The sequence below is a fragment of the Bos mutus genome, chromosome 18, assembly GCF_027580195.1.
Source record: "Bos mutus isolate GX-2022 chromosome 18, NWIPB_WYAK_1.1, whole genome shotgun sequence".
In the NCBI taxonomy this organism is placed as follows: domain Eukaryota; kingdom Metazoa; phylum Chordata; class Mammalia; order Artiodactyla; family Bovidae; genus Bos; species Bos mutus.
The window spans coordinates 48,528,104-48,552,946 of record NC_091634.1 but is presented as its reverse complement, the minus strand read 5'-3'; the positions used below and the strand labels follow the sequence as shown (position 1 = coordinate 48,552,946).

The window sequence follows — 24,843 nt, the reverse complement described above, 5'->3', positions numbered from 1 at the left end:
TGCAGGTCCCCCAGGCCCTGTGCAGCTGAGGGTCGTGTGGCTTCCATCAGTCCCACCCCACCCCCACCAGCAGGGAGCTCAGAGGAAGAGCAAGGAACCGAATTTCTGCCATACATCGAGAGCTACATGGTCTTCTGATGTGCAGAAAAATGGAAAATGATTATTTCACATACCCTCCCCAGCGCCTGGGTATTCGAATTCTGGCCTGTGTCCAGACAGGCTGGGGGAGGGGCAGGTCCACCTATCCTTCTCCAGGGACCTCCCTACCTGGTCCCCTGGCCCCCCCGTGAGGTGACAGCTGGGATGCCCAGGGGGACAGCAGCTGTGTCAGCTGATGGGGGATGGGCACACCACCAGGTGCCAACCTGGTTCCGTCCAGGCTCAGCGGTGACCCCAAAGCCTCGGTTTCCCTGGCATGCTGGGAAGGAAACACCTAATTTCTTAGTGGCTCCATGGGGGTGGGAGAAACGTCTCAACTTGGGAGACTGAAGCAAAGGTGACCCAGGGTGACCTCCACTGCCCTCCCCTCCTCTGCCCCAGACCAGTTCTGTGGGGTCTCCTTTCCCAGGGGCCTGTCCTGACCCCTCCACCCTGAAGCCTTCCATAATTCTTCCTGCAGGACCGGGGCTCCGGCCCCACCACACGGGCTCCTCATGCACGAGGAGTTCCCAGTCCTGGGCAGCCAGATGGAGGGGCAGAATCTGAGAGCCGGCACCTGGTGGTCTGTGCCGTGGAGTGTGGGGTGTCCTGGCCACGGCAGTCAGGGCTGTGCCCTCTCCTGTCTCCGAGCTGCCCATGGAGTGGGCCCTCAAGGAGCTTTTGTTTGCGAGTGAGTGGGGTCAGGTTTCAGCGAATGGCCCTGCAGAACCCTGGCCACCTCCTCTGTGCTCCCATGAGGGCACAACCCTGGCTGCCTCCCTACATGCCCTCACATAGGCAGGACCCTGGCTGTCCATCCCTCCGTGCCCCTACGAAGGCAGGATGCACGACCCGACTCCAGGGCTGGAGAGCAGATGAGATAGCTGTTTGTGGAACCAAATACAGCGACAGCTTGCAGGCAGGCGGGCCCTGCTGTTCAAACAGCACTCTCCCAGCACCCAGCGAGGGCGTCCCTGCAGCCGTGACCCTGGCATCACTGCCTGGAGATGGGGCGCTCACAGGTGACACACGTTCCTGCCCGCCCCGGGCCTCCTGTGTGTCAGGTGCCTGCCTGGGCTCTGAGGCAGCAGGGCCAACAGACAGCAGTCTTGCCCTCACAGAGCTGACCTTCTGGGGAGGAAATGTGGTAATGTGCAAAGAAGAGGGGGCGCTGAGGGCTGTGGGGACACGGGTGGGGGTGGGGATGGGGGCACTCAGAGCAGAGGGGACTTCTAGGTGGGTTGGAGCAGTATGGTGGGAGCCATGTGGATGTGGGGCGGGACACACAGGCAGAGGGACCCTCCAGTCCCTGGGGTGCTGGGGACGCAGCAAGGCAGGTGGGTCAGGATGAACATTTAGGGGGAGGGCTATGTGGTCTTGAAGTCACTGGCAATCTGCCTCTGTCCCTGGAGGGGGCCTCTCTGGTTGACACATGGTGGCCCCAAACTACTTCCTCTGAGTTTGGGGGGGGTGGGGAGAATGAAACCAGAGAACAGGTGCAGAATCTTGTTCATGCCAAGGACCTGGGACGCGGGTGCCAGGGAGATTCAGTAAGTGTTTGTAGAACCAAACACAAGGACAGCTTGTAGGCAGACGAGCCCTGCTGTCCCAACCACCCTCAGGCTCCTGGCAGGGCGTCCTGCCAGCCAGTGACTTGGACAACTGCATGCTCCCCACCCCCACCTCCAGGCCAGGGTGTGGTCACCTGTGGAAGGGGTGAGCTGACCCAGGGACGTGATGCAGGGAAGCCAGGTGACCAGGGCAGGAGGCTTTTCATGTGAATTCATTCCTTGAAACCCGGAGGACAGTGACCTAAACTGATGACCGCTCAGCACAGCAGATGCTGTCCCAGGAGTGACCCCAAGAGAACTGAAAACACACACCCACCCAAGAAGGTGCTTGGGAAGGTTCACTCCAGATCATCCACTCTCACCAAAGGTGAAGTGGCCCAGCGTCCATTGACTGATGATGGACACACAAAATGTGCAGATCTGAGTCACTGAATCTCAGTCATTAAAAAGAAGGAGAGCAGTGACACATGTGACAACATGGACGGACCTCAGAAACATGGGACCAGCCTGCGGCAGCGCTAACTACAAGGGTCCTGCCCGTCTTCCCAGGCGTGGTGATCTGTTCACCTGGGGGCCCCACCCGACAAGCGGGCAGGACAGCTTCTCCCTTGCTGACCCCAATCCAGCTGGGCTGGCAGGCCCAGGAAGGAAGATGGTGAGGACAAGCCCTACCGGTTGGTGACCCGCTACCTTCCAAGGCATGCCCCACATCCAGATGTGCACCCTTCAGAGGCCAAGAGGAACCTTAAGATGGTCTCCCCTAATAACCTCCTGAACCAGGAGTCTAACTGGGATGATGTTCTGTGTAATGTGAGGATTATTAGCCAGAAAGAGGTCCGGGCAGCAATGAAGGGACCTCAGCCACTTTTAGACTCAGAGAAAAGCCTCCTGAACGCAGGGTCAGGCCCAGGACCTCATGACCACCCCGACCTGTCCCCTCCACTCTGAAGCCCCCAGGACCATGCTGATCAGCAGGGCCAGGAGCTGTGCTGGTACCTTACCAGGGATTGAATGATTACGATTGTGGAGATTTCAAAAAGGAGTTTTCACATTAACAGAGAGGAAACCGAGGCTCCAAGAAACCACACAATGTACTGCAGCTGGGGGTGAGCCTGTGGGCCGAGATTCCACCTGGGTGCCTGACACCCAAATGAGGCTCTCCTATGACAAAGCCCTTGTCCGTGTGTAGTGACAGGTGACCAGGGACAGTCCTTGTCTGTGTGTAGTGACAAGTGATCAGGGACAGTCCTTGTCTGTGTGTAGAGACAGGTGGCCAGGGACAGTCCTTGTTTGTGTGTAGAGACAGGTGACCAGGGACAGTCCTTGTCTGTGTGTAGTGACAAGTGACCAGGTGTGAAGTTACAGGCATCCTGGGAAAGTCCTTATAGATGGTAGTGACAGGCATCCTGGGACAATCCATGCAGATGGTGACAAGTGTCCTGGGACAGTCCTTATCTGTGTGCAGTGACAGGCTTCCTGGGATAGTTGTGCAGATGGTGTTGACAAGTGTTCTGGGACAGTCCATGCAGGTGGTGGTGACAAGTGCCCTGGGACAACCTTGTCTGTGTATAGTAACAGGTGGCCAGGGGAAGTCCTTGTCTGTGTGTAGTGACAGGTGGCCAGGGACAGTCCTCATCTGTGTGCAGAGACAGGTGACCAGGAACAGTCCTTGTCTGTGTGCAGAGACAGGTGGCCAGGAACAGTCCTCGTCTGTGTGCAGAGACAGGTGACCAGGGATAGTCCTCGTCTGTGTGTAGTGACAGGTGGCCAGGGACAGTCCTTGTCTGTGTGTAGAGACAGGTGGCCAGGGACAGTCCTTGTCTGTGTGTAGAGACAGGTGGCCAGGGACAGTCCTCATCTGTGTGTAGTGACAGGTGGCTGGGACAGTCCTTGTCTGTGTGTAGTGACAGGTGATCAGGGACAGTCCTTGTCCGTGTGTAGTGACAGGTGACCAGGGACAGTCCTTGTCTGTGTGTAGTGACAGATGATCAGGGACAGTCCTTGTCTGTGTGTAGAGACAGGTGGCCAGGGACAGTCCTTGTTTGTGTGTAGAGACAGGTGACCAGGGACAGTCCTTGTCTGTGTGTAGAGACAGGTGACCAGGGACAGTCCTTGTCTGTGTGTAGTGACAAGTGACCAGGGACAGTCCTTGTCTGTGTGTAGAGACAGGTGACCAGGGACAGTCCTTGTCTGTGTGTAGTGACAGGCATTCAGGGATAGTCTTTGTCTATGTATGCGTGAGCTGGGTCACCCTTCACAAGTGCTCACAGGGTCACCGTGAAGCTGGGCTGGGACGCGTAGGTGGGATCTGGTACAACACGCACTGCTGCAGCCGTCAGAGTGTAGACATCTAGACGGGTCACATGGCTCCTCTATGAGTGTCCTGGGCAGCTGCCCTAGGGACAGTCAGGGAGATCACACATCCTCCTTCTGCCTGGTTTTCACAGCCTTGCACACATACTTACCTGCCCCGTGTACACCCCCTCACGTGCACACTCACACACAGGGCTCCCATAGAAGGTGATATCCACTGCGGTCCCTGGAGTGAGCTGCTCCCCTCCTCCCAGGGACCTCCCTGAAGTTGCCCTGCCCCCTCTCTGCCACCAAGCAGAGGGAAAGGCAGGGCACTGGGAAGAACAGCTTTTCATGATTAAGCGCCCTTGCTTCAGACCATTCTACCAACACCCAGACCTTTGGACACAGTGGGGGGCTTCTCCACCTGTCCTGGGGGCTCAGGCTCAGTCTGCAGAGCTGGGGGCGCCTGCTTCTCCTAGACATGGCCTTGCCCTCCGAGCTACCTGTGTCTGGATGTCGCCTTCCTGGCCCTGTCCCCCTTCACCTGTCCCCCAGAACCATCTTCTCAAAATGCAAACCTGATCAGCTCCCACCACTCAGCTCCACTTAGGGGCCTTCCCTGGGCCCTGGAGACTCCAGGGACGAAGGCCAGAGTCCTGTCCAGGTCCATCAGCCCCACAGTCCTCCGGTTTGGTCCCGGCCCCTCCTCTTTGCGGTTGGTCACCTCTACACAGTCGTCCCCAACTACACGTCTCAGAGCCGCACGCCTGCACCACCAGGGCCACCACGGCGCCCCTCAGCAGAGCCACCATTGGGGAACTCCCTGTGTCCTCACCCTGCTCTGTCTGACACAGTAGTCACCAGCTAACCAACAAGACTGTTCGGAACTCAGACTCAAAGCAAATGTAAACACATGTGGAATTTCAAAGAGTTTTTTAAAAAGATCTCAATACTTTAAAAAAAATCAACTACATGCTGAGATAACAACATTTTGGAGACACCAGGTTAAATAACACATATCACTAGAATCATGTGGGTTTCCTTCTTTTCTCCTTTTTCTCCACGTGGCCACAACCCTAAGTGGCACATGTCTGCTCTGCATGGGCACGGCTCACCAGGCCATGTAGGCTGATGCATCCCGGGAGAAGCTGCCCTTCAGAGCATCTCCTGTGGTCACAGTCTTGGGGGTCCCAGGGTGCACATGGCAAGTCCCACCCAGTAATAGCTACTCGGATCACAAGCCAAGCAAACAAGCTGCAAACTGCTGAAAGCCTCTGAACGGTTCAAGATGACACCGTGTGTAAAGAGTCTGTCTCAGAGCACGGGGACTCCCTGTCTACACACAGTTGGACTCCAGGGAGCTATCTGGGCAAAGACCACATGGGGGGACAAGACCAGCGGTCAGTGGGCCATATGGAGAGGGTCTCAGACCCCCAACCTGAGCCTTCACAAGTGGGGATCTGCCGTGGGTAAGAGTAATACCTGCAGGGCTGCCCGGTCCAGTTCGGGCTCCCAGGGGCGTGGCAGACGGGGTCACTGCAGGGCAGTGTCATCCTGTCCCCTGCCTGGAGACAGGCGCCTGGTGGGGTAAGGCAGTGCTCTTCGTGGGAGTGAAAGGGACCGCATGCCCTTCGCTCTCCTCCGATGTTCTCCACGCGGCAGAAGGGCCTCTCTTGCACAGCCAGGCATGCAAGTGTCAGCACACGAACCGCTGCCCTTCCCACCACCCTGCACACAGCCAGCTTGGATGCGGAATGCTGCCCTCCAGCCCACTCTGACTCCTCAGAGGCAGGGAGGTGGGGAGGAAAGCCCCTGGTTCACTCCGCTCACGAGTCTGGCAGGGCTGGGTGAGGCTGGGGAAGCCCAAGGCCCCCAGAAGAAGTCACAACAGCCACCTGGGGACTCAGGTATAGGGAGAAGACAGAGGTTCCCGAGTCAGAATCCCACCTCTGCCACCAAGTAGCTGTGGGATGCGGTTTCCCACTGGGAGGGGCGGAGTGGAGCATGGTCCCTGGGGACACTCAGGTCCTGTGCTCTGAGCTGTGTCCCCAGCATGGGGATGGGGTCAGCAGGCACAGGGGTCTGGGCTCCACTGAGGACACAGCCTGTCTCTCTGGACCTGGGGCAGGAGGACACGGGGGTAGGCTGGAATCAGAGCAACAGGGTGTGACATGGAGCTGCCCGACACTCACACCCACCAGTGAAACCCAGGATGCACTGAGTGTCCCCCAGAGAAGGCCTGTGACAACCACATCTAGAGCCACCCGTCAGTCAGATACACAGGACCATCCACCCTCCTCACAACCCCAAGAGGGAGGAGCCAGTGAGACTGTGTTTAGCATCGAAATAGATTCAGAGAGGGTGAGTGGTGTGCTGAGGGTCACACAGCCACCCCCAGGAGGGGAATCAGGCTTCAAATCCCAGTAGCTCATAGAAGCCAGGTGGTGTCCCTCCCCCTCCCCCTGCCCACAGCCTGGATACACAGGGCAGAAGCTCCCCAAACTGCATGCGAGCTACAGCCTCCTCTGGTCCTGAACACCCCCACTTCTCCAGCCTCTCAATATGCTCCCCGCCCGCCTGTCAGAGGGGCCACTGCAGCCGGAAGCCTCTCCTTTCCTCCCTGGCTTCACTCTGGATTTTCTGGGTCCTCCCGGGTCGGGACCACCAGGTGAACACTTCCTGTGGGCCCCACGCATGGCCTGGGGCCTTCAGGTGCATAGGGAGCTCCACAGCCCTGCCCCGGCAGCTGTGACTCCTGCCCTACCCCCGCTGTGGACTTTTCTCTGCCCAAGTAAACAGAAGGCACCCAGGGCCGGACATCCTCCCAAACCTCCTCCCGCCACGTCCACCATGCTCCAGCCTCAGGGGCAGTGGGGGGTCTGAGAACCCAGGCCCTGGGGAGGCTAGGCGCATCCGTGGACAGGGAATGGGATGGACAGCGGTGGCTGGGAGCCTGTGGGTGGACAGTCGATCAGGGCTGCGGACGCCCCGGCCCCAGGAGGCGGCTTTCTTATCACAGCCAAATGCATCTTTGCTTTCCTTCCTGCCGACATCTGGCCCCCGGCGCGTCCCCGGTTACAGCGAGCAGAAGTCCCAACGTCTGTTTTATTGCCAAAGGTCATCGGAGGCCCCACTCAGCCATCAGCCCGTGCCCCGTGCGTGCTGTGAACTCAGAAGCAAGAACTGGGAACCCACGACTCACTTTCCTTGTCCCGAGTTTCCATCCTGAGCACCAGGCCTCTGCCTAGGTCTTTCCACTGAGGCTACAAGGGTGACACCAGCCCAGAGTTTGCTTCCAGAAACCAAGCTCTTGCTGCCATTGTGGTCCTGGAACAGGGCCAGGCTGCCTTCTGAACACAGCAGACAGCTCCAGGGGTCTGTCCACCCCCTGTGCCATGGGAGCAGCACCCACCTCTCGTGAGCCTCTCCCGGCCTCAGTGTTCCCATGTGGAGAATGGGACGGCAAGGGTGCCCACCTTCAGGGTTGTCCTGAGGTCAAATGAGGGGCAAAGCCTGCAGCCAGCCTGGGAGCTGTTGTTGGGGCTGCGTGACAATGACTCTGCCCCCTGCCTGGGTGACCCTGTGTCCAGTGACACAGCCATGAGTGACAAGCGCCTTCCAGGTCAGTCCTGTCCAGTAAGTCCGATCGTGGCCACATTCCTGCATTTACCAGTTTCAGAGTTCAGGATCCTCCTCCACCTCCCACCCCCACGCCTCCAGGTCTGGGAAGTGACACTAGCTGCCCAACAGACTGTTATGCCTGGATACCCTGTTGAAACAGCCAGACAATGGCCAATGCCGACGAGAGGTCCTTGAAAGGACACCAACCCCCTAAGCTCCTACACTGGGTGGTGGGAAGGGGAGGGGGCTGGCCTCAGGCCTCTGCAACCCAAACAAGGCAGAAGGTGCTCATCCTCCCGGCCCTGATCCCCGTGGTCCCTAGCCCCAGGGAGTACCCTAGGTGTCAGTTACTGTGCCCACGTGCCAGAGTCTGTGTCCAGGTGACAGTGCTGACATCTGGGGCACTAACCCCTTGTCAGTGCCCAGCAGGCGTGGGAGGAATCCTTACAGGCAGGCAGGGGGCCAGGCCCACAGGCACGGATGCCAGGAGGCTGCTGTCTGGAGGGAGCACCGGGGCTCCTCTCGTGGGATCAACAGCCTGCACCTCCCTGGGCATCTGTGAAACAGGGAAAGTCCCCCCATGGGCTGTCCTGCAGACTCGGGGTGGTGAGTTCAAGCGCAGAGCCTGGCTAGACAATGCCCCGGGGTGACTTGTGCTGCTGGGGGCTGGAGAGGAACCATGCGCCTGAGAGCCACGCCACAGGCAAGATGGAGCTGCCCCATGGAAGCGCCTGTTCCCTCCTCAGAACAGCACTCATTTAGCACCTACTGTGTGCGAGCTCTCCAGCACACCCGTTTTGGATTCTGAGCACACACGTGTCTGCACACACACACACACACACACACACACACACTGATTGGTGAAGAAATTCAGAAGAGCTGAATTCAACCACCATCCCGCAGGCCCGGGAGGAATCAGCCAACCCAAACACAACTGGACAGAGGAGGGAGGCCGCCGAGAGTGCCAGGGCACTTCCAGGTAGTAGGGAAATGCCTCCTTGGATGCCAGCGGCCCTCCCTGACTGCCCAGGAACCAGTAGCGCTCAGAGCCAGCCCCCTCTGCCCCTAGGGCAGCCTCACGGGCTTGGATCCTGCGGATTACTGACCCAGCCTGCCGGCGTCTCCAGATCCTTGCGTAGGAAGGAAAATTAATTTCTTCCAGTCATGCAGAAATGAAAATATGTGCAGCCAAATCAGAGAGATTTCCTGGAGGTGGTAACTCAGTTACGTGGATCACCTGGTGACAGAGGGAGGGCTGGCAGGTGGCCTGGGCACCCCCAGGGGGTCCCAGAGGAGGACCTCCGCCCCGCATCCGCCAGCTCGCTGGCCTGGGGGGGAGGTGCCCTGGGTGGGCCTGTGAGAAATGTCCCCTCCCCCAGTCACACACGGATCGAGGCAGCTCGAGAGAGAGCCGGATTCTGCCAGAAAACTGGTCCTAATGTGACATTCCCTCCCACCCAAGTCCGCCTAGCTCTCGGGAGCCCCGAGTGCCACATCTGTTCCTGCACTCAGCACCCCTCCCCTCCTTGTCCCTCGCACGTACGAGGGTGGCTCAGCCACACAGCCCCACGCAGCCCGGCTCTTTACGGACCGGGCTGTTGGCTGCACAGAGCAGAACTCTCTGCCTCCTGGGGGTCTCCAAGCAGAGGACAGAGGTGGGGGTTGGGTGACACACAAGACCCTCCTGTCCATCACAGTGCCAGCTCTCTGTGGATGTGCCCTGCCCCAGAAAGGATGCCCCCAGGGCCCCAGCCTGAAGAAGTTTCTCAAACCTTGTGACAACTTGGGAGAGCAACGCAGGAACCCAAAACAGCTGCCCATCCTCTGCCCCTGGCCAACCCCTGTCCTTTGAGGGCGGCCGCCCTGGGAACCTCCTGTTTCTGGGTCCAGGGAGGAAACACACGCCCAGTTAGACATAATGATTTGGCATCCTGGCTGCCGGTCAAAGTGGGGGCCTGACCGTTGCTCAGATCACCCCAGACAGAAGCACAAGATCTCTGTTCTCAAAGGAAATATTTTTCTCCCCGGCCTCTAGAACAGGCCAGAGGTCAGCCAGCCTCAGCTCCGATGTTGGGGAATACAGTTATCCTGGAGGGGAGGTCGGGGGGTCTGGCATTCCTCTGAGCACACACACAGTTTGCGGGGGGCCGGAAGGAGGGACAGCCTGAGGCTGTGTGTTCAGAGCCGCCGGCTCAGAGTGTGGCTTGCCACCAGCCCTGCTGCCTTCTGCTCCACGTAAGCCCGTCTAGGGCTGAATTTCCAGCCATCTGTCCCTCCACGTCGGCTCACACCTCCCTCCCCGCCGTTCCCACAGCCTGGCTCTGGGCCTGCCCAACATGCAGATGGACGGTTCCCAAAGCCTGTGAGTGGGACCGCTGCCACCGGGCTTTGCCCGAGGCCCGGGAGCTGACAGGATCCAGGGGCTGTTATTTAAGATCTTCTCCCCACCCTGGGAGCCGGGGCAGGACATCCCCTAGGGCAGTCTTCACCCCCAAAAATGTTCAATGCCTCTGCGCTGGGCGGCATGTCCAGGGACCAAAACAAGAAGGGGAGGGGCTAGAGGGAGCTCTGGCCCGCCTCCCCAGCCAGGCCATAGGCACGTCCATCTCTTCTAGGGTCACCTCCTGTACCCCCCGACTGGTCCCCTGTCACCTGGCCCAGGCCCTCTTTGTCAGGAAGCGCAGGCAAAGCAGGGGAACCCTCAAGACTCCCCACCTTCCACGCGCAGGTCCCACCTTAGGTCTGACCACACCCCCAGCAGGTCAAGCTCCGGCTCACCTGGGGGGTGGTCAGTGGGCGGGCGCTGAGTGGGCTGGCCCCACCCCGCTGTGGGCTCCAACTTTGCAAAGTGGGGAGGGGGTCCCCGGGAGGCCTATGCACTCTGTGCAGCTTCAAGGAGACCCCGGGACAGCAGCCACGGATGGAGTCGAGTGACAGCGGCGGCAGCGCGGACGGACGGAGGAGGCACTTACGGTCCAGAGGTCTGGTAGACCGGAGGCGATTGCACTCTCGCGACCCGGTTCTTGTAGTGGCTTTTCCTTCGAACTCGGTCCCTGCCTCCGTAACTTGGGGGCAATCCGCGCGCTGTCTTCTGGCGCCGACCGCACTCAGGCGCGAGGCGGGGCCGCGGCGCGCGGGGCGGCCGCCCGGGCCATCCCCAGGCGGGTCTCCGGCCGCTCGCTCCGCCCGCCGGCCGCCCGCGCGGGAACAAAGCGCGCACGCCGCCCCGGGCGGTCTCCGGCCTCCGCTGCCCGCTCCGGGTCCAGCCGCCGTGCCTTTGGCTCGAGGGCGCCGGCTCCGGCTGCCGCGCGCTCGCCCGAGCGTCTCACGGGGCTCCGCGGCCCCCGCCCCGCGCGCCCCGCCTCCGCCTCCTGTCCCCCGCCGCCGCCGCTGCGCCACCTGCCTCCCGCCCGGCGCCCATCGCGCTCAGCTCCGCCCCGGGGCGCCGGGCTCCGTGCGGGGCCGGCGCGGGAGAGTGGCTCCGCCCGCCGCCGCCCCAGCCACTCGGGCGGTCGCGGACCCCGGGGCGCGCCCTGAGAACTCAGCCGAAGGCGCGGGCCAGCCGCGGGGGCCGGAGGCTCTAGGGCGCAGCCGGCGGCCAGCAGCTCCGGTGCGAGTGTGAGGGCCGCGCGGGCGGGTGTGAGTCGGGAGAGCGCGGGTGCGCGGGGTGCCGGGGTGGGCGCGCTGTGCTGTGTGGAGAGAGACGCGCGCCGCTCGGTGGGGAGGGATGCCCGTGAAGGGAGCGTGGGGGCCGCGGAGCCGGGAGCGCAGAGGGTGCGGGAAAGCGCGGTGGCGTGCTGGGACGCACGGGCGCCGGGGCGGGGGTGGGTGTTAGTGTGGGTGCCGTGGGCGGGGAGCGCGGGGTGCCGTGAGGAAAGCCGTGAGGGTGCCTTGCAGGGAGCGCGGGAGGCGCGCCGGCGGGCCCCTCGCCCGTGCCCACCCCCGCCGGCTCTTCAAGCCGCGCCCTGGGCGGCCGGGTGGGGGCCCGGAGCAGAGCGCGCCGCCGCGCACACCCACCTCGGAGCAGTCGGCGGCGCCCGCCTCGCAGTTTTACGGCCGCGGCGTCTGGAGTCCGGGAGGGAGGAGAGCAGCAGGCGCCCCTCCTCCGGCCGCCGCACCCCCTCCACCCCCGCAGCGTGGGCCGAGCCGGGGCCGCCTCCGCGCGCTGCCGGCAGGGGGCGTCCTCCCGCCGCGCCCTGTTCTCAGTGCCTGTGGCCTCGGGCCCATGCTGACCCAGTTACCCGCAGGAGTGCGGGGACACTGGACCCGGGCCCACAGCCTCTGGCCCGGGGCGTTTGCATGTGCTCTGCGTTATCTGCATCCCATTCGCTTAATTTCAGTCAGCAGGACTTCCCCAGCCGCTGCCCTGGCCTCTGTGCGCCCCCTTCTCTCTGCCTTGCAGCCCTCACCGTACCTCATCCCCCGCACCTGTTTGCCTCTTTCCCTGAAGTGCTTTGCAGTATATCTGATGCATCTACCCGGTTAGTACATTTTGGTTAAATCGGTGCCACTCCCCCTTTTCGCCTTCCCCAACCCACACAGACTGTTTCCTCGAGACAAGCTGGGGGTCCCAGGGTCGGGTCTTAGGAGACAGAGGGTCCAGACCTCGGAACAGCAGAGCCCTGATCTACATCTCATTTGGCATAAATCTGCATGTGAAAGTCCAAGGTCCCCAATTCCCAAGTTCAAAAATACAGCAGTATACCAAAAAACACCTTTCTCTTTGAATGAGCCCCACCCCCACCCCCACTCCCGTCACTGGGGCGAGTTGGGCAAAGGAAGCCAGTGGAAACACAATGCAAGGCTCTGGGCAGGGGGTCATCCCTGCCTCACCCTCGTGGCCACTCCCAGGGGCACTGGACAGAGTCTCTGGGTGTGTGGCCCCTGCCAGTCCCTGACCTCCTGCGTCTCTATCCTTGTGGAAATAAGAGAAGTGTGGTGAAGGATTACTTGGAACACAAGTTTCTGGCATCTCCCTTCCCCTGACTTTCCGAATGTGATCAGGTGTGGACCCCTCCTGTCCCAGGGGAGAGCAGACGGTCCTGAACTTGTGTGTGGAGATGACAAATAGATTTAAGAGATTAGATCTGGTAGACAGAATGCCTGAAGAACTATGGACGGAGGTTCATAACACTGTACAGGAGGCAGTGACCAAAACCATCCCCCAAAAAATGAAATGCAAGAAGGCAAAGTAGTTGTCTGAGGAGGGCTTACAAATAGATGAGGAAAGAAGAGAAGGGAAAGGCAAAGGAGAAAGGGATGCAGAGTTCCAGAGAACAGCAAGGAAAGATAAAGCCTTCTCGAGTGAACAATGCAAAGTAACAGAGGAAAACAATAGAATGGGAAAGACTAGAGATCTCTTCAAGAAGATTGGAGATACCGAGGGAACATTTCATGCAAAGATGGGTCACAGAAGAATGTGGATTTAAAAGTAGGCGTCCCAGACTTTACACACCAGGGTTCATTGATACCAGCTCCCTTACTTCATGGACTCTGAAGCACCACTGATGTTAAGATTCTCCTCATTTCATGCACCACTAAGAAAAGAGAATGCTCTCCTGGTTATAATCCTAAGACGCCTCTAGATTTCAGAGATGTTAACAAGCCACCAGTGGACCAGGTGGGGCACTGAGCAGCAAGCAGACACCCTGAAGCCCACCTTGGTGCTCCCAATGGGGCAGGGAGGTGGACTGACTGACAAGCACCGAATTCTCACAGAGCATTAGCAGAAGCCGGGCCCAGCCTGGGGCCCGCTGCATCTCATCCCCTGCAAACAGCACATGGTTGTCAGTTCTTTGTGTTAAATTGCCAGTTGCAACGTCACTGATTTAAGCAGGGTATTGAACACCACTGGAGATGTGGCAGATCTCAAAACACCAGGAATAAAACAGCAATCATCAGCGACCACACGCTCAGGCCCCGAGCCAGCCCAAAGGCTCCTGAGTTCCTGCCTGGGAGGATTGAGGCCTGCGCTGAGTGGTCACAGGGACAGCCAGGCCAGTTTGACCTCGTCAACAGTCATGGTGAGTCATGGCAGGAGCTGTCACACTGAGGAGGGTTTGCTGACGGTGGGCACTGAGCTGAGTACTTAACTCTCCCTCAGCTATCAGGCAGATGCTCCTGGAGCCCCCATATTACAGGTGGAGGGACAGAGGCTCCGAGCGGCTGCATGGGTGGAAGCTGAATGCTTTACAGCCTCTACCCTTTGGGCTCCCTGTTGCCTCCCCTGGGCTGGTTTCTCAGGCTGGAAGTGGCCTCAGCACAACCCCTGGGTCTTTGGCAAAGCTGAAGTCCCACCATGCCAGTTCAACCTGGGCGTCCAGCCACTGCAGACCACTTGTCTGTAAAAATAATTCTGGGACTTCCCTGGTAGTCCAGTGGCTAAAACTCCACACTCCCAATGCAGAGGGCCCATGTTCCATCCCTGGTCAGGGAACTAGATCCCACATGCTGCAGCTAAAATCCTGAATGCCACAAGGAAGATAGAAGATCCCATGTGTGGCAACCGAGACCCCGCGCAGCCAGATAAATAAATATTAGAAGAAGACAAAGTAATTCTGAGTGATGACGGACTTCCTCAAATACATTTCTGTTGTACGTAGAAATCTTCATCAGGAGTTTAAATAGTTGCCAAGAGGATAAAATCTGCCGCACCGTTAAGCACGGATATTTCAAAATAAAAGAGAATATGCTGGTCTAGTAGTGATAGCCTTTTGATAGCCATCCTTGTCCATTTAAAAATCCACAAACTAAATCTTCTTTAACATCTGAATTTTCACCAACTTCCAAGCTGACACAATGAGCTTTTTAGATACAATATCAAAAGCATGATCCAGGAAAGAAAAATTGGGTCAGTTGGACTTCATTAAAATTTAAAACTTCTGTGAAAGATACTATTAGAATGAAAAGACAAGCCACAGAATGGGAGAAGATATTTGCAAGACACACACCGGATAAAGAACTGTTTTCCAAAATGTATAAAGCCTCTGCTTCTCTGACACCTGACTTCACATAGCCCCTTCCCCCTCGCTGTGTGTTTCCATTCTGCCCAACAGAATTTTGCCCTAGTTTCAGTTTGAAATTATTTAGATTCCTGTATCACACAAAACGATGTAAAGACATCGGGATCTCAAGATTTAAACATTCTCTTGTGTTCAAGTTTGTCTTCTAGATTGGGTTATTGTTTTAATTACAAGTGGTATGTAGCTGATACAAATAATGTGAATTTATTACACATTTTGAGAATTATTAAACATAAAAGGTAATTTTTTAATTAGAAATTCCTAATAAATGGGCAGGTTTTTTGGAGTAGTTTGTGTATCCACCCATACATATTCCTTATTTCCAAGAAAAGAAGGAGTACAACACAAATCCCATTCCTATACGGATTTTTACTGTGCAACTGTAAGAAGTCCCAGTTACACAAGTAAACAGATCAGCAGAGGATGAGATGGTTAGATAGCATCATTGACACAGCGGACATGAATCCAAGCAAACTCTGGGAGATGGTGAAGGACAGGGAAGCCTGGCGTGCTGCAGTCCATGGGGAGCAGAGTCAGACACGACTGAGCCACTGAACAACAATGAAAGGTTCGTGTGCTCTCGTGACACCACCGTGGCCTCCTTCCATTAGTTTTCTGCCCCGGACCTCAGGGTGACCAGTCACAAGAATGATTTTTAAGGACTGTCAGCTGACAAATTCATGGGCCTCTGTCAATTTTGTGGCAAGGAGTGGAAACGGTCTGAATTGCAAGAAGATATGTTTGCTGCAAGCTGGGAGACAGAGAGGCATCATGGGTAAGCCCAGCAGGGGGTACTGACCTTTTTTGGGGAAGTGAGAGAGGGGTGACTATGCAAAGAAAGCTGGGAAGAGGGGCTGTACCAGGGCCCAGGTGGGCAGCGTCCTGCCCTGGCCATCAACTGAGCTGGTGTGGGCACCAGATTCTGTGGCTTTAAGTCAACCACAAAGGCAGGGAAAGAGCCTAAACAGAAAGAGTCTTAGGCTCCAGCAGGAAGCTGCCTGGACCCGGGGGCATCTCTCGGTTCCCCAACCCACCCGGATCTAGGGGTGGCTCCTCCTGCAGAAGGGGAGGCTCACTTAGAGCGCCAGGCAGACACAGCAGGAGGGCCAAGCAGGAGCGCCGTGGAGGTCATCCTGTGTGCCTGGCATCAGGGCTGCAGAGTGCAGCTGTGCAGGGTCCCAGCAGACAGGCAGGGAAGGCAGGTGAGGCTGTATTAGGGGGCAGAGGTGCCTGACTTCACGACCCCAAAGACAGCTCTGCCTATCACCAAGGGGCTCTGTCAACCACATCTGAAACACCTTCTTGGGGTGTCCATGGAGAACACTGCCTGCCTGGGCCTTTGGCCCACCACCCCACTGTCTCTCACCTCCTCTTCCACCTTCCAGGCACAGCACCAACTCCCCCGCCCCCGCTTTAGGTCTCCATCCTGACATGCCCACGATCCCTCCAGGACTCCAGGATACCACCCAGCACTGGACCCTGCCCAGCCAGCCCCAGCCTTTCTGCAGGTTCAGAAAGAAGCTCATTCTTGGCTCAGATGTGAGTCTATGACGCACTCCAGTCAATGGGATGTGCAGAGAAGGGGTTCTGGGGACTGTCCTGGCTCTCACGTGCCAAGAGGAAGCTGCTGTGTCCTTGCTCCAGGCACTGCTGTGTCTGGAGGGGGCCTGTGGCCAGCACCGAGGGTGATGCTGATGCAGGAGTGGGGCAGACAGATGGAGGGGATGGGGCCCGTCAGAGCATTGTTCAGCTGCTGAATCAACCTGCAACCTGTTTTGTCCCTGAAACCCACCCTTGTTCTGGAACTCTAGTGCAATAATACACTTCCTATTGTTTAAGCTGGTTTTACTGAGTCTGCTTCTTGCAATGAAACGCACCTGACTTTATGCCTTACTTTTTAGGCAGTCTTGATCTCAGCCATCTGAGGGCTGCTTTGGTTTATTAAGTATCACCCTTGATGCAGAGGGTCTGAAATTTAATGTACATTAGGATCACCTGGAGTGACTGTGAAAACGCAGTCTCCTGGGATGGGGACCTGAGAGGCATCAAAAGACTCCCCTCAGTGGTTGCGATAAGTCACATTCTAACCCAATATTTTAAAATATTAGAAATAATGACAAAATCCGTGTGAGCAAAGTATCAAAACTTTAAATAAAGATGAGATCACCATTACTCATGTCTCCCTTTGGGTCAGGCTCCAGAGCCCCCATGGCTGGCTCCTTCCCCAAGGTGGGATTAGAAGGGCGGGGCATTAATCAATTACCAACCCACCATTTCCACCATGTGATGCTGGGGGGCTGGGGGTGGGCTAAGGCCACACTGTGGGAAACAGGACCCCAAAGCAGTCTCAAGTCATGCACAGGCAGGCTTCCCATGGATCAGGCCTTCCCTTTAGGTGGAGTCAGCTTGGCAGGTGGGCTGTCTAAACCAACTCCTCCCTGGATTCTGGGAATGAGAGACAGGCTTTGGGAAATGGGGCACTGTCTTATTTGGTTCCCCCAGAGGGTGTCTGGTCAAGGCCAGGAGGCAGGGCAGGGGAGTGGGAGGGAGGGAACCAGCAGCAGTCCACCCAGGGTCAAAGAGGTGGGAGGACACAGATTTATGCAGCAGCTCCTGCCCCTTCTTGCGGGGTTGTTCCAGGGACCCTCACCCCGCCTGCGTCCTCCCTGGCACGCGCAGAGGGAACACAGATGAGGGTGGAGAGAGCTGATGGTCGCAAGCAAGTTGGTATGCGCAGAAGGGGGGACAAGGCGATGTGGGCGTGGCTGGGAGTGGGCGGGGCCGAGCAGGGACTGACGACGTGGGCGGGGCGCAAGGACAGCTGCCTGCTGAGCAGAGAGGCTGGATGGACCCCTGCCAGGCTGGATGGACTCCATACTCTTCCATGGGTCTCCCTTCACTTGGCCCAGGGCTCCTCAGAGTCCTGGAGTCCTGGGAGATGCCTCTGGGGACTCGCAAGCACTGACTCCAGGTCACTGTTTTTATCTACATCAACCTTTGTCAGAAATCAGGATGGTGGCCACCTTGTGAGAATTGGGAAGACATGTTCTCCAGGCAAAGCCATTAATTATTCTGTGTGCAGAGCCAGGCAGCTAAATCCCCAGTTCCTGGCTGGGCCAAGTGCAGCCTGGGCTAGGTGGCCCCAGAGGCACTCTCTCATGGCGGGGGAGAAGCCACCTGGTGTCCCACCTGTGCAGGGCAGTACTGGGCGCTTCAAACGCGCTTTCATCCAAACCCTGGAACAACCCCCGTGGCAGCTTTCTGCAGAGGAGGAGACCCAGGGAGGCTGAGAACCCACAAAGGGTGGTGGTGGGGCTGGGGTAGAGTGGTCCTCCCAACTCCAGCCTAGGCCCCTCTTTGCTGCACTGCCCTACCTTGTTCACTTCTGCCCTGTTATCTGGCTGGTCACACCCTGCCACCTCCTGGCCTGCCCATCTAGCAGCCTGGCCATGCCATGGGCGACAGCCATAGGAAAGGAGGCTGTAGAAGGGCAGTCCACGGGCCTCCAGATTGTGGGGAGGAACCAAGACAGAGGTGGCTCTTGAGGACTGGGCACTGAGGGAGGCCCAGGAAGACCCAGATGTGGCTCCTGCCCAGGGGCGCAGCATAGCCACACAGCTGCAAGGCGGGCTCTTGCTGTGGGGGTCAGACCCGGTCACGGCAGCAGTTTGTTTCCTGCACCCGGTTCTCTGAGCGATTCTCGATGAAGTCAGAAAAGGAAGGTTTTCATAGACTTTCTCTGAAGTGCCCCAGACCCCAAGGCTGTAGGAAAACACGGACCCTCACTGGTGACCTCAGGACTGCTGGCTAAAGAGACAGATAAGCTCCCCACCCAGAGAAAGGGCCACATTGAAAAATGAAGGTGTCCAGGGACTCCCCTGTGGTCTAGTGGCTAAGACTCCCTCCTCCCAATGCAGGGGGCCTGGTTCAATCCCTTGTCAGGGAACTTGAACACACATGCCGCTACTAAGACCTGGTGCAGCCAAACAAATAAATTTTAAAAGTATTAAAAAAACATGTTCAGTGTGGGTGAGGGTGCCGGTAAACAGGCCATGTGACATTTCAGCCATAATGACCCAGAGCTGTAAACAGACCCAGCAATCCCTACATGCATATTGGTGTACCAGAGGATATTTCCGATGTGAATGTCGCAGTGCAACAGTGAAAGTCAGAAGTGGTTACCAAGCCCACCTGAAAGAAGCATACGCACATGTAATAACTTTCTCCACTTTCAGGGTTTTCCTGCTAACCCTCCCCAAGCACTAGATTCCATCGCCCAGGGTCTGACCACAGTAAAACAGGAATAGCCATCAGGTTGCGGGGCATGCACCCTGCACTGGGCGCGCCTGCGTCTCAGCACCCCTGCTACCCGCTCTCAGGCCTGTGCCCAGGCCCAGCCTCCGTCAGGAGCACTGTGGACCTCCTGTGAACTCGCGAGGCACCTGTCCTTCATTACCGCTTTCAGATGTTTACCTGTGGTTTACCTGTTCCCTGGTCTCTCTCCCCCGGGGCAGGGAGTGTCTGTCTATTCCCCATCAAGTCCCCAGGGCCTCGAAAGGCCCACACCCTCAAAGAGTATTTGTTGAACGACTGCGTGACCTTGTTTAACCTTTATGCCAGTCTCTGAGAGGTTTCATTATTCTCACTTCATCTTCACCTTCCTTTCTCTTATCTGCATGTTTGGATTTATCATTTTATCTTAGCATGTTAAGTCGGGGAAAATAGCAGTTCTGACAGTGCACTTTCAGGGCATGATCAGGATGGCTGCCCCATGCCAGGCCTGTGGCTTCTCAGCTCACCCCTCCACCCCGCTGCCGGCTCTGGTCTTAGGCCCCAGGGCTGCACCCAGCTCAGAAGGCCTGTGGGCAGCACAGACTGGGCCACGAGGAAGGCATGTGACCTGGCCGGGCCAGTCACGATCCTTGTCTGGGATGTTTTGAACTGGACCAGAGAAGGGGACTTTCTCTTTGCTCTGCTCAGGAGGCTCCCTCAGAGCTGCCCAGGGCCATCTGCTCTGAGAGGCGAGAGGGCCTGCCCTGATCGTGTGCTGGCTGGACCAGGGCCCCTGAGGCCAGTTCCACCCCATCCTTCCTGAAGCCTGTTATTGAGCCAACACACCTGGGTCCTGCCTGAGCTCCAGGACGGGGTCTCTGTCACCTGCAAGCCTGGCACCCTTGCTGCACGCCCTGGCTTCCACTGGTCCTGGCCCCTGGCCACACATACTGGGAGTTGTTTTGGGAGCAGCTGGCAGCAGCCACACTCCGTGCCTGACAGGGTGAGAACAGCCCGCCCACGGCAGCTCCACACCCGGGGCAGGCCCAGCTGGGCCATCTCAAGCCCACACACATCTCCAACTGAAACGGGTGTTTATTACCCCTGGGGCAGGGGCATCCGTAGGCCTTCTCCTGCAGGGGGCCTGGTGCCATCACCCCCGACAGAGACCAAGTCCACCTCCTGCGCGGCCCCTCAGATACCCGCAGCTCCCTCCACGTGGACCCTCTTGCCTGAAGCTTCTCTCTGCCTCAGAATCTGCCGAGAAGCCTTCCCGAGTCAGGGGGATGCCCTGCTGTACCCCCATGACAGTCCCATCGCAGCTGCTCACGTGTTCAAGGAGGCAGGGTGCCCCTCGACTCGTGGCTGTGGCTTCCTGCGCCCGCTTGTCCCAGGGTACGAGTGTGCAGGACCCGCACACGGGCTCTGCCAACACTGCTTTTCTGTGTCGCCCTTGAATGAGCAGCTGACAGAGGACCACCCTCACCCACAGAGAAAACCCTACTGGTTCCCCATTTGTGCCTCAAATATCCCTTGAACAATCCCTCCTTCCCCCAGGGGCACTAACAGAAGATGAGGCAGGAGGCAGGGAGGGTGTGTCTGGAGACGGGGTTCCCCCCGCCGGGCGCCCCAGATCCCCCTTCATCTTCTCTGTCCTTCAGTCTGTCTGGGGATACCCCCCATTGTCCTCAGTTTGTGACCTTCTTGGGGGGGGGGCTCCCCATACAGGTGACAGACCTCGGAGCTGATTTCACAGCTCTGATTTCACTGATTTAACAACCATGCCCAGGCCAGGTTGTTGGCCGTTTCTTCCCAGGCCATCTCATTTCTGGGACTGCAGGAGTCTGACAGGGATGTAACCCCCAAAGGCCTTTTCCTGCCAAGAGGCCAGCCCAGCAGGGGTCTGACGGGGAGCGGTGTGTGGCTGACCTTCCCTCCTGCCCATGGGGCTAGTCTGGGAGCAGCTCTGAGGCTGGATGGAGCTGGAGCCAGGTCTGCCCTAGCTCTGCGGGAGAGCTGGGCTTTCTTGACAAAGATGAGGGGACGTTGCCTCCTCCCTGGTCTGCCCTGGGGAAGCCGGAAGACAAAGGTGGCCATGCCTGGTCCCCCAGTCAGCCCCACCCCCTCCTCTTGTGTAAGAGACGAAACCTCAGCTCGCGAAGGGGGCAAACCCATGCCCAGGCCCAGGGACACGCCACTGTCCCCACATTCCCGCGTGGGCCCAGGCCGGCTGGGGATTGATGAGCCCCTGGAGCTAGCGTGTGGGGCGCTGACCAGTGCTCCCCAACCTTCACAGACCTCTCCCCAACCCCAGCCACAGTCTACTTGACACCCCTGCTCAGGATGGGCCAAATTCCAGAGACAGCCCCCCTCCCACCCACACCCTGGAGTCTGGACACAGTTGGGTGTTGGGGGAGGGGAGGATGTGGGCAGGATCTGAATGCAGTGGGCGGAACACAGATGCTCACTGCAGGGCAGGCCGGTCATTTCCCACCCACCTGGGGCACTTCACCTGTGACCCCCACGGAATCCTCACACCAGGCCCAGGCAGCAGACCTCACCTGAGCTGAGGCCCAGAGAGGGGCAGCCACTCCCCACCCGAGACACACAGCGTGTAGGCGTGGGCTGGATCTCACCAGGCTGCCACACACTCTGAACAACGGAATAGGATTCTCCGGAAAGAGGAATGATGAGCCCTGAAAGCATCACGCTCAGTGAAGGAGCCAGACACAAAGGCAGCACATCACAGCATCCCATTGATGTGAACCGTCCAGAGTGGGCGGATGGAGAGACAGGAGGAGACAGGGGTGGGTGAGGGTGACTGCTGAGGGGCACAGGGGTTCTTTTAGGGGAGATGAAAATGTTCTAAAATTAGACGGCAGTGACGGTTGCACAGCTCTGTGACCAGACTAAAAGCCACTGCAATTGGGCACCTTGCATGGGTGAACTGTATACTATGTGAGTTATCTCAAGAAAGCTGTTTTTAAATCAAAGCAGACCCAGAATTAAGGCACCTTCTGAACCACAGTCGTCCCTGGCTCCCAGGAGAGGGGGCAGGTGAGGGCCGCGGTCCAGCCTCTCTCCACCATGGCTGGTGGGGCAGGCAGCCATGGGTCTGGAGGCTCAGGGAAGGGAGTTCCATGTGGCCGGTCCATGCAGAGAGGCAGGGCCGGGGTGCAGGCGGGTGGGAGGAAGACCTGAAATAGCTCTCAGAACCTGAAACTCCGGGGAGAAGCTGAGGGCAGTGTGGTGGCCGTGAATGGGGAACTGGGCTGCTCCGAGGGAAAGGAGAAGTTCTACTGGGGGGGTGTCGGAATGAAGAGGCAGGGGAGGGTGGCAGAGGTAGACAAGCAAGGATTCTCTCGTGGGAACACTCACATTTCCAGAGCCCCTGGGCACCACTCACTAGTTTGTTTGTGGAAGGACCCCGAGAGAGTGGGGGGAGTTCCATTCCTCAGATCTGAGACCAGGGTGGGGGCTGGGGGAGAGACCAGTGCAGCCCCAGAAGAGAAGGAGGCCCACCCTTTTCCATCTGTAAAGGGGTAGACTCTGTGCCAGGCCCCAAGGGCACACGGCAGGTGCTGTGAACTCGGACACGCTGTGAAAGGGTGGAGCCTTGAGTGCGGAGACCGTTTGAAAACTGCAGAGAAGGTGCGAAATGAGAAGTCAAAAAGTCCTGGTTTGGGAAGGCACTTCAGACTGGGGATTGGACCCCTGTCCTGGGCGAAACCAGAAGTCTGCTGCCTGGGGCTTCTGCAGAAGCCTGCTTTTCCTTATATGAAGGGGCTGGTCCAGTTTTGTTCTCTGCATCTTCTCTCTTCCTCTTTCTTCTTGCTTGGAAGGCAGACGTGATGCCTGGAGGTGGTACAGCCACTTTGCAGCTAGGAAGCCACTAGTAAATGGAGGTGGAATAGAAAGAGCAAAGCAGCCTGTGTCCTGGATGGCCACACCAGCCTCGACCACCTGCTTCTGAGCTTCTGCTACGTGGACAAAGACGAACAAACCCGGTTTCTACTGCTGTTGGGTTTTCTGCTATTTGTAGTTGAATGCAATCCTGTTGGAGACAGGGTTGAAATCCTTCGTGGGGAGGGTTGCCAGATTAATACTCAGTTAAATTTGAATTTTAGATAAGCAGTGAATAGTTATCAGTATAAGTGTCTCCCAGGAATTATTTGGGATATACTTATGTGAAAATATTGTTTATCTGAAATTTGACTTTTCATGGATGAAGTAACGGATCCCAGAGAGCTTTCACATCTTGTCTGAGAGCTTGTCCTGAGCGGTGTGGGGGTGGGGACATAGCTGTATCCTTGTGCTCTGGGGACGCTAGGGCTTCCTAATTCTGTTGTTGTTCAGTCGCTCAGTCCTGTCCAACTCTTTGCAACCCCATGAACTGCAGCACGCCAGGCTTCCCTGTCCCTCACCACCTCCTGGTGTTTGGTCAAGCTCATGTCCATTGAGTCAATGATGCCATCCAACCATCTCATCCTCTGCCGCCCTCTTCTCCTTTTGCCCTCAATCTTTCCCAGCATCAGAGTCTTTTCCAACGAAGGACTTCCTAAAACCTGCCGTAAAACCATGCACAAAGGAGACTCATTGCCCAGGACAGAGCAATCCAAACCAAGTGTGGTCCGAAGACAAGACTCGAAGAGAAAGCGATGATCGGTGGTGGAAGCCTCTGCCCCAGTTTTACGTGGTCATGACATTTTCATCCCATTTGACTAAAGTGCCAGCTGTGGATGAGGGGACAGTTGTTCCCCATGGACAGTGTGTGACCACCAGTCAGGACTAGCCCTGGGAGCACTCTGCTATGAGTGATGCCGAGACCTCATCCATGCTCCACAGAAAACTACTGGGATTGATGAGCCAGGCCTGCCCCGAGCTGACAGAGGGGCGCAGGCTCCCAGGTGACCTGCAACCAGGTCAGCCAGGGGACCAAGCTGCCAAAAGTCCACACGCCAGGACTGAAACATGTCCAGGTTCCAGGACCCACCTTTCAGGGGTCACACTCACTGGGCCCCACGGAGCATGGTTGCCCTCAGCATGCCCTTTAGCCCTGGGGGCGCCTGGCAGAGCCTGATGTCACAACAGCAGGCAATCTGGTCTGGTCTGTGGCTGGGGTCTTCCCAACTGGCAGGCATCTAAGATTCTCCAGAGACCTGGCCAAAGGTGTGTGACGGAGGCCTGGGGTCCTTGCCTTCCAGGCCTGTGGTCTGCCCCCTCCTCTCACCTCTCCTCTCCTGAGCCCCTCCTCCAGTGAACAGTGAGTCTCTTCCGCAGGCTGGACCACACCCGAGGCTCTGCCTCAGGGCATAAAGACCCAGCCAGACTCCTCTCCTCCTCACCTTCCTCTGATAGAAACGCCAGTCTCGTGTCCCTGTGTCCAGTCAGGCTTCCACGGTCAGTGGGCATCCCGCCACGGGCCTGGATGTCTTTCTGTTGACGCTGATTGGGCCCCAGACGCTACAAGTTGAGAAATGGCAACCCACTCCAGTGTTCTTGCCTGGAGAATCCCAGGGACGGGGAAGCCTGGTGAGCTGCCGTCTATGGGGTCGCACAGAACCGGACACGACTGAAGCAACTCAGCAGCAGCAGCAGCAGCAGGAGAATCCCAGGGACGGGGGAACCTGGTGAGCTGCCGTCTGTGGGGTCGCACAGAGTCGGACACGGCTGAAGTGACTTAGCAGCAGCAGCAGCAGGAAACCGACAAGTTGCAAACCATTTATGCTCACAGTGAAGACTGTGCTTTACCGACTGTGTTTAGGGGTCTCAGGGTGGCATTCTCTCTTCTTGGGATGGAATGTCGCCCACATTCTCCCTTGAGTCACCTTTGCCTCCCAGCCGGCTACCTCAGCAATCACACAAACACAGACACACTCTTCATAGAAGAGTGGTGTTTTTAGCTTTTCAAGAGTTTGCTTTCA

General features: G+C 57.8%; 1 protein-coding gene across 7 annotated transcripts in view; it reads right to left on the bottom strand.

Annotated features, from left to right (window-relative positions):
* CBFA2T3 (CBFA2/RUNX1 partner transcriptional co-repressor 3) overlaps positions 1-24,843 on the bottom strand; it is a 77,855-nt gene that overhangs the window by 41,090 nt on the left and 11,922 nt on the right. For 2 of the 7 annotated variants that reach the window (XM_070388548.1, XM_070388549.1), the window contains exon 1: positions 10,404-10,572. The exons of 2 other annotated variants lie outside the window; for them this stretch is intronic. The gene's annotated coding sequence lies outside the window, so the exon portion shown is untranslated. Of the gene's footprint in view, positions 1-8,731; positions 8,863-10,403; positions 10,573-10,597; positions 11,034-24,843 lie in introns of those variants that run through there. 3 more of the 7 variants (XM_070388550.1, XM_070388545.1, XM_070388547.1) reach the window with 3 other exon arrangements.